Genomic DNA, 13,493 nt, shown 5'->3' with positions numbered 1-13,493 from the left:
TCTATAATTCTATGATTTCCTCCAGAAGGCTCTTGGACTTTGGTTGAAGTGGTTTGCTGAACATGGCTTCAGTGTACAGAAGGTAAAGGTTAGGTACATGCTTCAAGAAAAGCACTGTGTGCAGACCAAGTCACACACAGCTGGAGCACGAGCCTGTCCTTGTGTCTTTCCACACATTCATACAACAGTAACAAAAAGAGAAGGGGGCAGGTGGAAAAAATCACTTGCACCAGTGCAAAGGAGGCGCATGTGTTTACCTGGGTCCTACTCACTGTCTTACTCATACTTACTTCCAGATTCTTTTATCCTATTCTATGTCAAAAGGTTTTTGCTTTCCAGCTCCCTTACTCTTGAAAAATGCAATGTTTGACAGCACTTTAAACAGTGAATTGTGCCTGCAGAAATGTTCACTTCTAGAAGTAACAATTACAGTCTGTCAGAAGTTTAGGCCTTGGTTATTTATGCTCATATTCATCACTCATTTTTCAAATGTGTATCTCTAAGAGGGAACAGACTTTTTCCATATAAATTCAGCTTCTGCAAGAAACCACTTGAGCAGGAAAAGCAAAACCGATTGAGCTTGCCTGTGCTTTCCTCAAATCAAAGGAGAACTCTTAGTTCAGCATCTTGTCAGCAAATTGTGGCTGAGTTATTAACAATCTGTCTCAGTTATTAAGTACCTGGAATTTATAAATCTTTCGGGGAGGCATTGAATATACAAATCTCTGGCTGTTAATGGAGCTCCTGACTGCTATCTCTCAGCAAGCTGTGGACACTAAGAAACGTGTCATCTTGAAGATGTAGTAATAGGATAAGGGGTGATGGGTTCAAATTTAAACAGGGGATGTTCAGGTTAGATATAAGGCAGAAGCTCTTCCCTGTGAGGGTGCTGAGGTGCTGGCACAGGGTGCCCAGAGAAGCTGTGGCTGCCCCATCCCTGGCAGTGTTCAAGGGCAGGTTGGACACAGGGGCTTGGAGCAAGGTGCTCTAGTGGAAGGTGTCCCTGCCTGTGGCAGGGGGTTGGAACTGGATGATCTTAAGATCCTTTCCAACCCAAACCATTCTATGATTCTACGTATGAATTAAGCCTGTTGCTGTAGATTGTTTGATTGATTGCTGTAAAACTCCTTTTTTGGCACTTGTTGCTTTAGGGCAGGGGTCAGATTCTGTCTCTGCCTTGTACTGGAGATGTGTTGAACCTTGTGTGGTCTGACTGAGGTGGGTTAAGAGCCTGTTCTATTTTTGTAACTGTGCAAAATGGCTTTGGGGGACATTTGTAGTTACTGTTAGCTGGTAAATTCCTTGCTTCCTTAAAGGGGAAAGTGCTAAACCAATGGAGGTGACTTCGGCCCTAAGACTGTGGCACTGCAACTATTAAGAAGGACCTTTCCTTATTTTCCCCATGCTTTTATTCGGTTCCCTTTGTTATGCTGATTCAAAAGAAGCATCAGTTCAGGACTGGCACTCACCCTGTGTGGAAGTAGAATGTAACTGGTGTCTGTGAGTGTGTGTGGATTATTATGTATCACAAGGTCAGTGAAAACTAAGGACAGGGGCTTCAAGTAACAGGCAATGTACTCTGAACTCTGACAGTCACTATCCAAGCACTTGAGACTGCTCTGCCACTGAGTCCTCGCTTCATCTACAGGGACATGTCTTAGAAGGGAGTTCCTTGTGTTTAATACAGTCTGTCCACTTAGAAAGTCTGCAAATATGACATTTAATTCTGTCTTGTTTAATGTTGCTTTTGTGAAGGCAGCACCTAAATCTTACAGGTATCACTAGAGGAAAATGAGTTTTCTTGAAACTATGAAATAATCCTATGAATGGGTGAAAACTTTCTAGTGACAGCTGTAAGAAGACTGTAAAACAGTCTTACCAGCTCTTCTTCCTCCAGCTTCCTGCCTTCCATCAAAGATCTTCCTTCCTTCCATAATTAGCAGAAAACTGTAAGAGATGTGTAATCTTGTTCTCTGAAGGTGGAGCTGAGTGGTTTTACAATGTGCCTTTAGAGCTAATAATGATTCAAAGTTAACAGTCACGTAACATTTATTTTAGAGCAAACCTGTATAACAAATAATTCTGTGTAGAAACTCACAGCTTATGCCTTTGCACAGGGCATTAATTTGGATGGAATTAGTTCTTGACGCACTTCATCCGGTTAACTTCAGTTTCTGTCTCCAACATAGCTGCTGTTATTTAGTAAAAGCCTCCTGTGATGCAGGAAGTGTATCTGTGATGTAGGCCTGAGGTGTAGCAAGTTATGATGCCTGAAAGTTGGCCCCTATGGGCTGGGTTTAAATTGCCAGAACACACTCTGTTGTATAAGTCCCATTTAGCATAGGTAGGTGCAGGGTAAGGAGAGCATCTTCTCTGCAGCAGAACAGATCTTTACTTGGGGTGGATTAACAGTTTGTCAGCTTTAGGTTTTAGGTTATTTTAAGTGTGCACCTTAGGAAGGTAAGTAAGAGCTATTGCAATACTTCATTTGGAGTCAGAAGGTCTTTCACCACACTGCTGCCTATTCAGAATGATTAGAGAAAGAATATCATGAAGGTGTGGGAGAAAGTGGGATGGATTTGTTTGCAGTCATCCTTAGTAGAGAAAAGCTTTGACTTCCTCCTTCATTTTCCAGGAGGAAATGAAGATCACATCGATTTCCTTCTCAAAAAAAGTAGGGGTTTTGTCCACTTTAAGATCTGAACAAGATCTTTACTCCCAGTTGGTGATATGTGACACAGCATCCCTTGAGTGTCAGGCTATGTAAGGCATTAATCACCTTGTGAAGCTCTTAACAGCAGTAATAGATTATTTTATAACTGTTAGGGATCCTAACAGTAATTTTACTAATTTGAATGTAAAGCATGAACAGTGTAAGTGAATTAGGAGATAATAGAGATGTTTGCTCACAATTTAACATCTCATTCTCAAGCTATTAGCTGTTTACTGATCTGCAGCAATGAAGTGCTAAAAGATAAATACTGTGAAATGTTAAACTTTGATGAAAGATTCGAAGACAGAAATGGTTTCTTTTGCCAACACTGTGGTCACCAGCAGTGCCCTGACCTGATTACTTAAGCTGATGTTTTTCCTCAAGCTGTCATGAATCAGTAATGATCAAGTTTTGCAATACTCAATGATTCTCTTGTGAATAGCAACAGGATTTGTTATTGTAGGTTGGTCTGTTGTGAAAAGAAGTGTTCAGCTCTTGCATCTGCAGGCTCTTATAGAGTATGTTTTGCTGGTTTTTCACCTATGGAATGCCATAACAGATCTCCTGAAGAGTTCCACAAAATGTGAGGAAAATTCAATCTGGCCTAATGTGGAAGTGACCCCTCTGGTGTCTTTTAAATCAACTTTTGTGTCAGTGTGTTTTTCCATTCATAGTTGGAAGATAGCCAGTACAAGGATTCAGTTATAGGGCTTGACTTGTAGGCCTTCTAATAGGAAAAGGAACTTGTACGACATATTATTGTTATTAGTGGGGTGTTCTCATAGTAATTTAATATAGTAGTTCCAGAAAACATTCCCTTTTCCCTTGAACTAAGTGTGGTGTGGTTGAGGTGTGTTGTCGGTGGGGTTAGGAGAGGGACTAGGTCCCTGAGTGAAGCTGGAAATTCAATCCATGCTTCCTGTGATTGTGGTGGCATAATACTACCAGTAATCCTTGCAGCTCCTGACTGGTTTTTCCGTGAAGAAAGGGACCAAATGAGGGGAACTTCTCAGTTAAAGGCAATGAAAGATGCATTTTAATCATTTAAAAAGAAAAGGGTGGGATGGCAAACCTCTGTGGGGCTTATTCGAAGGATGCGTTTGGTTTTTGTCCATGCAGATCTGTGGCTAGAGCCCTGAGGAAATCAGACTTTGTTTCAAGCTATATGTGAAGTTCCTGTGGAGCCAGCCCTTTCCCAAAGCTCATAGAAGGAATGCAGCTGAGTATGAGGTAAGTGGGACCGCTCTCCCCATGTGGCAGAGCTCCTGTGAGCTGATTGACAGCAATCATTTGTTGGCTGATGGCTGAGCCTTAAAGGGGAGAACATACAAACAAGCAAATCTAAATGCAGATGTTGATTTGAGGGCATGGTCTGACACTGGTGGAGCTTTATCCAGTGGATAGAAGGGAAAAGAATAAGAAAGGATAAAGCCAGAGGAAATTTGAAGCAGGCAGTTCTGTTCTGATGCAAATTGCTTAACATAGATTTGTGGTTTTAAGTATATGTGCGCATTAAAAGAATGCTGACCTTTAAAACCATGGTTTCCTATAAATTGCTATTGTTGCTGTTCAGTGCATATGGACTTATAAGCAGCAGAAATACCATAAGCCTATTGGATTGGGAATGCACCATGGAAACAAACAGCACCCTGGCAAAATAAAGAGCTGTTTCCTCCATGGTGCTCTCCATTAAAAAGTCAACTCGGCATAGTTCCTTCTGAAATCCACATACCTGCCAAAGAGAAATGCATGATAAACTGGTGAATTAGATGGTAACTACTGTGCTTTGCTTTAAAACAAAGGCGGCTTTGATAAGATTCCTGAGCCGAAGTTATAGGTTGTGGATCCATAATGTAGGAATGCAATGAAATCAATTCCTCCTTGAGATAATGGAGATCTGGAGATGTAGAGCTGCCCTCTAGTGTCGCTATGGCGGTATAAGGTGTGCTCAACTGGCCGGGAAGCAGAATGTGTGCTGGAAGGCAAAGCAAAACGTGCAAATATCTTTGAAGGGATTCTATAGCTGCAATTCAAATGTCAGACCAGCAGTGGGGAAGGTGTAGTATTAGACACAGAGCACAGGCATGGTGCCTTCTGGGGAGGTCTTTCACAAGTCTCATACCCCATGAAGTACGGAAGAGCTCCATAAGCTTTATATCCAGGGCTTGTTCCAAAAATCCTCCATGTGTTAAAGAAGTTTGAATTTAGATGTTTGCTTGAGCTCATTTTGGGCAGAGAGATCTCCTGTGGAATTGGAATGGAGCTTCACAGCTGAAGTTGCCCTAATCTGGGACTGTTGAAAGCAATGGCTTTGTCCAGGGTTATTCTTTTCTAGATGAAAGACCTCTTCCCTGAATGCTACATTAATCTCCTTCACTTCTAGTTTGCATAGTCTTCTGTTCTGGTTCATGAAGAAAGGAACCTTCATGCAGAAATGAGCCAAAAGTATGACTCCTCTGAACAGACTCACCTTAAAAAGGAAGATAATGTCTTTATGGAGAGTGCCAGCATATTCTAACCTGGTATATGCAATTAAACTAATTTTCCTCTTGTTTAAACTGTGGTTATAACTACTCCACCCCCTTAGGTCAATTTACTTCTTTAAAATTGCATGAAAAAGAATCAGAGTAAGTTACATAAGTGATGTAGCAAGCTCTTGCATACAAACGTGTCCTTTGGGAAGCTTCATTTGTTGCCTTGTCAGAGCAATTAACTAACCCTCTATGATACAGTTACTTGGAAAAGCCTGTGAGTTTCTGTAATGGTTTCAGGGGTGTCTTTCCATGTGGCTGGTTAGTGAAGGTTAAACCTTTCTGTCCTGGTACAGCATTTTCTGAAGCTGCTGTTGGACCTTCATTTCTGTGCAAAATGGGGGTTCTGTTTCGATTTGGCAACCTGGCAAGACCAGGAATGCTAAATGCAATGCAATGTCTTAAGGTTCAGGTTCTGGGAATAACAGAGTGTTTCAAATTCACAAAGAGCGTGCCATAAGGGGATTTGGGAGTAGGTGCATTACTCCAGTGTGGGTTTTGAGATGACAATGGATATATGTGCAAGAGAACAGTGAGACACAGAGGAGAAGGGTATGGAAGGCTCTTGTTGGGAAGTTTCTTTGTGTGTATTAATATCGGTGTGCATAAAAGTAGAAGTAAAGATAATTGATTACAAACTGTTTTAACCAATGGTTACTCCCTATGCAGAGCCTTCAAAAGATCAAAATGAGAGGAAGGGCTTCTGCTAAGGGGAGTCAGTGTGAAAAGCAGAGTCTAAGGAGCTTTGATAAAACAGGTTTTCCTTTATCCACACTTACTGGGTACATCTCCCTCTTATTCATGTTTCCTACAGCCTCTTTGGTTTTCTTCTTAATGAATACAATGCTTAGAAGGCAAAAATCAGTTTTCTGGGTGCAGAAGTCCTGAAGACATGGACAGACGTGTGAACATACATGTACACATTGTGTAAAGCACATGCATACATGCCTACACACAGAAAGAGTACATGCAGCTGTGTAAGGGCCTTTGCTCTCTTTGTCTCCATGGGTTCTGTAGAGACTTCTCTGTGCTAAACTACACAAAGAAGATTTGGAGAAAGCTGAAGGATTAGGTAGCTCAATGGGGCTACTCCTTCCCCCATGTTGTGAACCGTAATTACTGAAGATGGTGTTGCTCCAGGTTATCTCTGGGATTAGGAGCTAAAAGGATCCCTTGTAATGTGCTTCTAATGGAGCTGTGTAACTGGAAGTCAGAGTGTGGTGCTGGAAGCCGCAGGCAAAGAACTCTCGAGAAAGTCCTGACCTTCTCTAAATCACTTCAAGTGAGACAAAATCTCTTCTTCAGTGAGCTGATGTTGACTAATGTCTGTGACTGTCCCCTCCAAAGGCTCCTCTTTTGCTTTTAATGTAAGAATGGACATCTTGGTTCAGTCCTGTTGGTCAGAATGTTCTTTGGCCTGTCCTGAATCTGATGGAAGAGGATGATGGTAGTATCTAACACTGATTTTTGATGTGGGGAGATGCAGATGCTCCACAGAAGCTACTTAGTGATTTCCCAGGCACTTAGAGGCAGCTACGGGATGGACACTTCCAGGGATAACTAAGTCCAAGTTAGACTGTGGTAATGATGAGAGAGTAGAGTATCTGTTAATTCATATGCACTATACTGATACACATGTCATATTCTTATATTAACAGCCTCAGTCTTTAAAACTTACCAGTCTCTGTGCTTGGGTTAGGCTCAAGCACATGGCAGTTGAAGCTGGTGCACATGCTTGGGGCACTCCTGGAACAGTAGTTCCATAATATGGTGTTACCTCTGTCCCTTCACGTGGGATATTTTGTTTCCCATCTCACAATGCAACATATCCAGGAGCAGGTGTTGCTTTCCTTGCTTTTCACATCTGTTGCCATCACCCATGCATAGCTACTTGACACCCTGGTTTCAGTGGTCCCCCTCTGTTACTGTGCTTCAATGTTTCTCATTGATGAAAGTTAAGAAAGTAGTTTAGGATATCTGAAACAAAAGAAAACAGTCAACAGAGGAGCAAGCAACTGCTTTGTGCTTAGGAACATCTTCACCTTTCATCAAGCCTTCCAGAACTGCTCTGAGGCTGGAACATGAAGCAGTTGCTGGCTCCTCTGGTGTCTGTTTTACTTTGTGTGAGATACTTGATGCAGATTGTATCTTCACCAGACTACCTGTGGAGGTTTATTTGCATGAGAACATCACTTAGAGTATCCTTCAGGCGTATGGCAGGAGATGCAGAATCCCTAGGGAAGCTCATGTTGCCCTGTAGATAAACAGCCAAGAATATAACTTAGATTCCAAGGGAAGGCACAGTCTCGTTCAGGCATTCAGTGGGGGGTATCACCTCTGCAGTAGACCTCACTGTGGGTTACAGCAGGGAAAGAGCTGTCAGCGTCATGGGCTGTGATTTGTTTTCTGCATAGGCTTGGCAGGTCTCCACAAACACCAGGTATCTGTCTAACTGAATTTGCAAGTTCCTCCAGCTGCCCTGGGGAGCTTGTAAGTTCCTTGAACCTCATTCCTGCCCCCATGGACATTACAAGCTGTGACTGCTTTGCCAGCAGAGCTGGTAAGTTCCAAGAACCCCACATAGTGGATTCACAGAAATTACAACCCTGCTGGCCACACTGGTCAAACGAGAAATGTTTTGGAGTTTCCTAAGCTTGAGCTGTTTCTCCATGTAATTTACAAGTTCCAATTGTGCATCTACGTAAAGGACTTTGGCACAAACAGCTGGAGTTGTTGGTGGTTACAGGCTCAGCCAGCACCGTGCTTAAGCAGCCCTTGGGGAATTTGCAGTGCTGACGGTTTCTCAGCAGAGCTTGTAAACCTGGTGGTCTCTGGACAGAACAGTTCTGAAACTGCCCCTCCTGTTGATTTAGCAGAGGAGATGCTGCTCTTGTGATCCTCGGGCTTCAGGGATGGGGTATAATCTATCACATCATTGAATGACCTTTGCTTTTATTGGAGCCTGAAACTGTGATTCATGGAGACAATAAATTCTGCCTCTCAACTGGCAAGTTCTGAAGCCTCTCAGTGATGTCTTGCTGGGGCAGAATGGAAATATAAAAGTCGTTATCTGTGAATGGGAATATCAATTCTGTGAGGTTTCTGCGGAAGGATGTAGATGACAGAAGTTTGTAGCTTTTGTCAGAGGGTTTTCCTTTGGTGAGACCAGACATGCTGTATTTAGATGGCAAAGAGGGGGATTTTCAGTTTTATAAGGTTAGGGTAAATTGGGTCAAAACACGTGCTACCCTGATGTTTTGTCTCACAGAATTCAGAAGTTACTTATTAACTGTAGTATTGCTTTCAGGAAGAAGTAGCACTCCAGTTTCCTCATCAGAGCTGACATTTGAAGAATCTCTAGCAAAAGAAATGGAAAGATGCTGAACTTTCCTATGGACAGCATGCACTATATTACAGCAGCAGCTTGGATCTAAGCATCCCACATAATCTTGATGCCTTTTCCCTTCCTATTCTGTAGACACCATCAGGAGGTAGAAACAACTGTTTATTTAAGTGTGTAAAACTGTGTAAGTTGCATCTTGCTCTTTCATGAGATTTGGAGTCTGGACTTGCAACTTTAACATTCAAAACACTGCTTTGTGTGTGTGTGGTTATGTATGTAAGTGTTCATATACAGTATAAATTGATGTGAACCAGCAGAGTTTGCTACATATATAGAAATAATATGGCTGCCAGGATAGATTGGAAAATGATAGGAGAAAATAAGAAACTTATACACAGAGTAAGAAAAACTGATCAGAACAGGATGTTATTTATATCAGGCTAAGGATTTAGAGCCTTCAGTGACATGGAATAGCATTCCTGAGCCCACGACTTAAAACAAAGAAGTGCTGGGATGTGTCTCTGCATCTGTCAGCACCTGCAGTGCCGGAGAAAGATTTGTGTCCTATGTTATAAAAAATGATTTCCTTTATCTTACTAAATATTACAGCTAAAATAAATCCTGTGGTCCTGTTTGCTGGTGTGTGCTCACTGAGCAAATGGTGCTTTCAGAGTAAACACAGTTGCAGAACTGGGAAGTGTCTAGTTTTATGTTTGCTGTTGGCTCCATGAAGTGTGTGCCACAGTGTGGTTACACTACACACTGCCAAAGGCACTGTTGGAGTTACACACTGCCACATGCACACGTTTTTCTATGTACATTATTCCTAAAACTGTGCTTATGTCATCAGGCAAACAACAGTAAAGATCAGAAAGGAGACTGCTGGTTGGATCTGCATTTCCAGTGTCTGCCTTTGTGTTCTTGCAATAAGAATAGGGCAGCTCCAAGGATATCACAGCATTGTGGGGAGAGCAAAGAAAATGATTGATCGTATAAAATCTCCTGGAAATGCTTCCCTCATAAAGAGCTGTCCTCTGTTAGCTGACACACAGGTTGTTAATCTTTCTCCTTCCTCTAAAACAGGGAATGTGGCAATATATCTTTATGGCAGAGCAGTTTTTCTGTGTCCACAGGCTCTCTCATTGTGGCTCTGTGCATTGGATTAGTTGAGCTGTGTGCCACTGTAACCTTCTGTGGCCGTCTTCTGATGTAACTCCTTCTTTCAAACACTGTGGGCAATCACCTCATCTCCTGGGTGGCTGCTCTGCACATCTTTTTTCCATTATATTAGTAGTAAATGAACCAGCAGTTGTGAATCTTCAGCATCCCCCTCTCTTGACTGGCAACTCTTCCTCTCCTTCATAATTAGTGAGTGAATAGAATTTGCTGAAAGGAGCAGGAAGGCAGCTCTCCAGTGATTTGAGCTTTGGACTTGATGTGCATGACACTAAAGTTGATTTAGTTGAAGTTATCAATGGATAAAACTTGTCTCATATTTTCCCTTTTTGATTGAAGTTAAGTCCCACTTTACAAGCTTATTGTATATATACAAATATATATCTGTCTCTCAACTATAATGATTGCAACTGTTGAGAGTAATTAAACTTCAAAGCTATGTTATTACAGACTCAGCAAGAACACCTAAAAGCAGAAGAACTTGCAGTAAAGACTATACAAATCCATCCTTAACTAGTCCGCAGTGAGTAGGGGTTATGTAGCACAGTGATAGCATTTGCTGTACAGAGAATCCCTGCAAAATCTAGACATAACAGACTGCACAGAGGACAGTGCACAGCTGAATGTTCCAGGATTATGATTCTGGGATTTTCTCTACTTCTTTTAATAGCCATGGCTTTGCCTTAAAGGGTGTAGCTGAAAATCATTTTAGATAAGCAGGACTTTTCAGTCCAGGGTTTTGCCTTGACAGTCATCTGTAAAAAATGTGAGCTGGTGTTTCATTCCAGGATAATGAGCAAAAGGCCTGATTCTGCTGTTAGATTTGGGTTTATGAATCATCAAAAAGTGCATTAACCTATGTGTGTGGGTGGCTTGCAGCAGCTTGTGCCCCAAGCTGTTGCTCCATCAGGACTGAAGAGTCATCCAAAAGGGTGGACAGCTTTGTGCTCCTTCCCTGCCTGTGCTGAGAAATGGTCCAAGTGGGAGGTGGATTGACCAAAACTAGGGAGGCTGAGGACCTCCGTGCTAGTTACTCATACCCTACTGTGAAATGGGCATCTCTGGAGCACAGTTCTTGGGTGTAACTTATGTCATGAGCCTGATGGAATAAATATGGCATCTAAACATCTCCAAGTATGTGGTCAGGAGAGAGAGGGGCCTGTCATTTAAAACATCTTTCTGCTTCCTGAGATACTTGGGCAGAAATTCAAGAGATGTGTAAACTTCTCTGGAAGGCTTCTCTGTGTCCCTAAAGTAGGAATTACAGATTCTCTTTTTTGATACAGTGACCTGTTTCAACAGTCACCTTTTCTTTGCTCATTGCCTGGGCTTCTTCTTCTTATCCCTATGCTTTTTTGTTTCTTTGTTCTTTCTCCTGTTTGCAGTGGGAATTGTGGAATAGTGTGGTAAAGTCTACACAGATTTTTAGGAACAAGCACTGCTTTTGATATATATGCTTGAAAGAAACTCTGTTGAGCAGAGGTACAAAATGAAGTGATTCTTCATTACTATGTAGAGTTAAACTGTGGAACTCCTTGACTTGATATTGTGAATGCTGAAGCTTACATGGGTTTAAAGACATACAAGATAGTTCATGAAAAAAAGGCTTGTTAGGGGTGCTAAATGGGAATGTATGTCTTGGGGAGTTCACCAGCCACAAATTCTTGGAGCCTGGAAGAACACTGGGAAAGCACCAGTGTTCCTGCACCTTGTTTTAGTTACTGACAGGTGAATTAGCTGGATCTTTGGTCTGACACCATTGCAGTAGTTTTTATTGTAGGGAACACGTGCCTACAGTAAGTGCCTCATTTTATGTTTGTATAGATTCCTAGGAAATTCCAGCCTGGATTTTATTGCCTCCAAAAGCAGTGGGAGCAGGGTGGGAGATTCAACACGTTAGTAATTTCTGGCTTATCAAATACTTCCTCCTCCTTCCCTCTTCATTTTGCTCCCAGGTCATACCTGTCACAAACAAATGTGGTGCCCTGTGATTAACAAACCTGGTGGAGCATCACATTTGCTTGCTGCCCTCTGGCTGAGGCTGACCCAGGGAGTGAGAGCAAGTAATGGAAAGGCTCTCTTTCTCTCTGAGAAGAAGGATTCCTAGGGCAAGAAGTACTGGGTACTCTCTTGACAGTGAGATAAAGATAAGTAAGGAGAAATACAGTTAATGCCATTTTTTGGTGGCTGTCACTGCAGGCTGATGGGATGGTAGCTGAGCTGGGATTGAAGTGAGAAAGGGGAGGAAAAGGAGTAATGGAAGAAGAGTAGATGGTTCCTTTTTGCTGCCTTATGTTTCCAGGAGCTTCAGTGAGGGAGCTCAGGAGCTGGCCCTAAGCATTCAGCAGGGAGGAGGAAGGCAAAGAAGTGCTGAAAAGGCAAAGTGAGAGGAGTCCATCGCTGGCTGCTGGTGGGGATGCAGAGTGAGACCTTCTCAGGCCCTCTGCCCTGTGTTTACACTGTGAAACGTCATGCTTAAGTGATGTTTCCAACCATGCATCTTTCTGTTAAGTATGTTTATTCTGTCTTTCTGCAAATCCTCTCTGGGGGATGCATAGGCATTATTGGGGTTCTGAGAAGCTCTGTGGTTTGTTTTCACTGTAAAGCTGCTCCCCTCCCTCCCTGAATCAGCTGAGTTCCCATGGGGGAGGCTTCCTTCCTCACCCACTTAGATCAGTTGCTCTCTGCAGGCTTTGGATGCTCTCAGCCTGATGCTGTGTGCAGCAGCAGCCATGGCTTTTCTCTGCTGCAGCAACTGTTGCCTCTTGATGCTGCCTCCCCTGAGGGATCATTAGCAGGGTGGAGGCTATTTTCTTTCCTAGAAACAGGAAGAGAAGAAGAGGATGAGAGATGGGAGGCCTAAACAATCTAGAATTAGATTACAGTATGAGCTCAATGACATCAGCTCCCTTCAGCCTTCCCACCCATTTGCTCTCTCACGGAATTTCTCTTTAGGCTGACCAGGACCTGAAGGTACCTATAATACCAGGCTGAGTCCTTAGTGGGTATCTGGGACCAAAGGGAAAGGATCTGCCAGTCCCACTCCCCAGTACTGGAAAGTCTAGAGTATAGGAACTTCACGTTGTGCTGCACAGATAACTTGATGATGTTAACAGCCCCATATCACTAGGTTTCAGAGCACTTCAGGTCTACTGTCAAGGGATATAGTCACCTTGAAGACTAGTAAATGAAGATAAAACCTAAAAGGACTAATAACTTTTAGAGCTTTTGTTGTAAGAGCTCTCTCTCTCTCTGTTTCCCCCTGCCTTTCCTTTCTTTGTGGCTATATGGCCACAAAGTTCACAGAGTGCATTCACATTTAGCAAAACTGAAGTTTATGGCTTGTTTAAAAATACAAGTTTTGTTAAAGATTGACCAAAGAAAAGGAAAAGTGGCTTCATAGAGCTAGGAAAAGCAGCTGTGTGCTTTGTGGCTGTAACATTTCTGAGCAGGATGGACTCTTACTGGTTAGGGTTGGCACAGCCTCTGTCTAAATGACAGTCTTGGACAAGAGAGGTCTGTAACTGCGTGCCATGAGCTCAGAGCGTGAGTGGCACCAGGCATTGCTGATTACAGACAGCTCAGTTCTTTCTAATGTCTCAAATATACCTGCTCTTTGATGTATGGACATGGGGGAAGCCACTAAAATGGCCACAGCACCTACTCCAGTGTCTGTCATGTAATTCTGCATGTGCGTGTGGTGATGGATCACTTCTGCTCCTGTGTCTGC

At 42.6% G+C, this 13,493-nt stretch overlaps 1 long non-coding RNA gene across 2 annotated transcripts in view; it reads left to right on the top strand.

The window, feature by feature from the left end:
* The window catches only part of LOC133273337 (uncharacterized), a 129,882-nt gene that overhangs the window by 78,684 nt on the left and 37,705 nt on the right, over positions 1 to 13,493 (top strand). For both annotated transcript variants that reach the window (XR_009744751.1, XR_009744750.1), the window contains one exon: positions 3,833 to 3,943. This is a non-coding gene — a long non-coding RNA (uncharacterized LOC133273337). The remainder of the gene's footprint in view (positions 1 to 3,832; positions 3,944 to 13,493) is intronic.

Source organism: Pezoporus flaviventris, unplaced genomic scaffold, assembly GCF_033815535.1.
Source record: "Pezoporus flaviventris isolate CSIRO_AGI_PZ_B2104156 unplaced genomic scaffold, CSIRO_AGI_Pfla_v1 ptg000031l, whole genome shotgun sequence".
In the NCBI taxonomy this organism is placed as follows: domain Eukaryota; kingdom Metazoa; phylum Chordata; class Aves; order Psittaciformes; family Psittacidae; genus Pezoporus; species Pezoporus flaviventris.
This window is presented reverse-complemented; position numbering and strand designations above follow the sequence as displayed.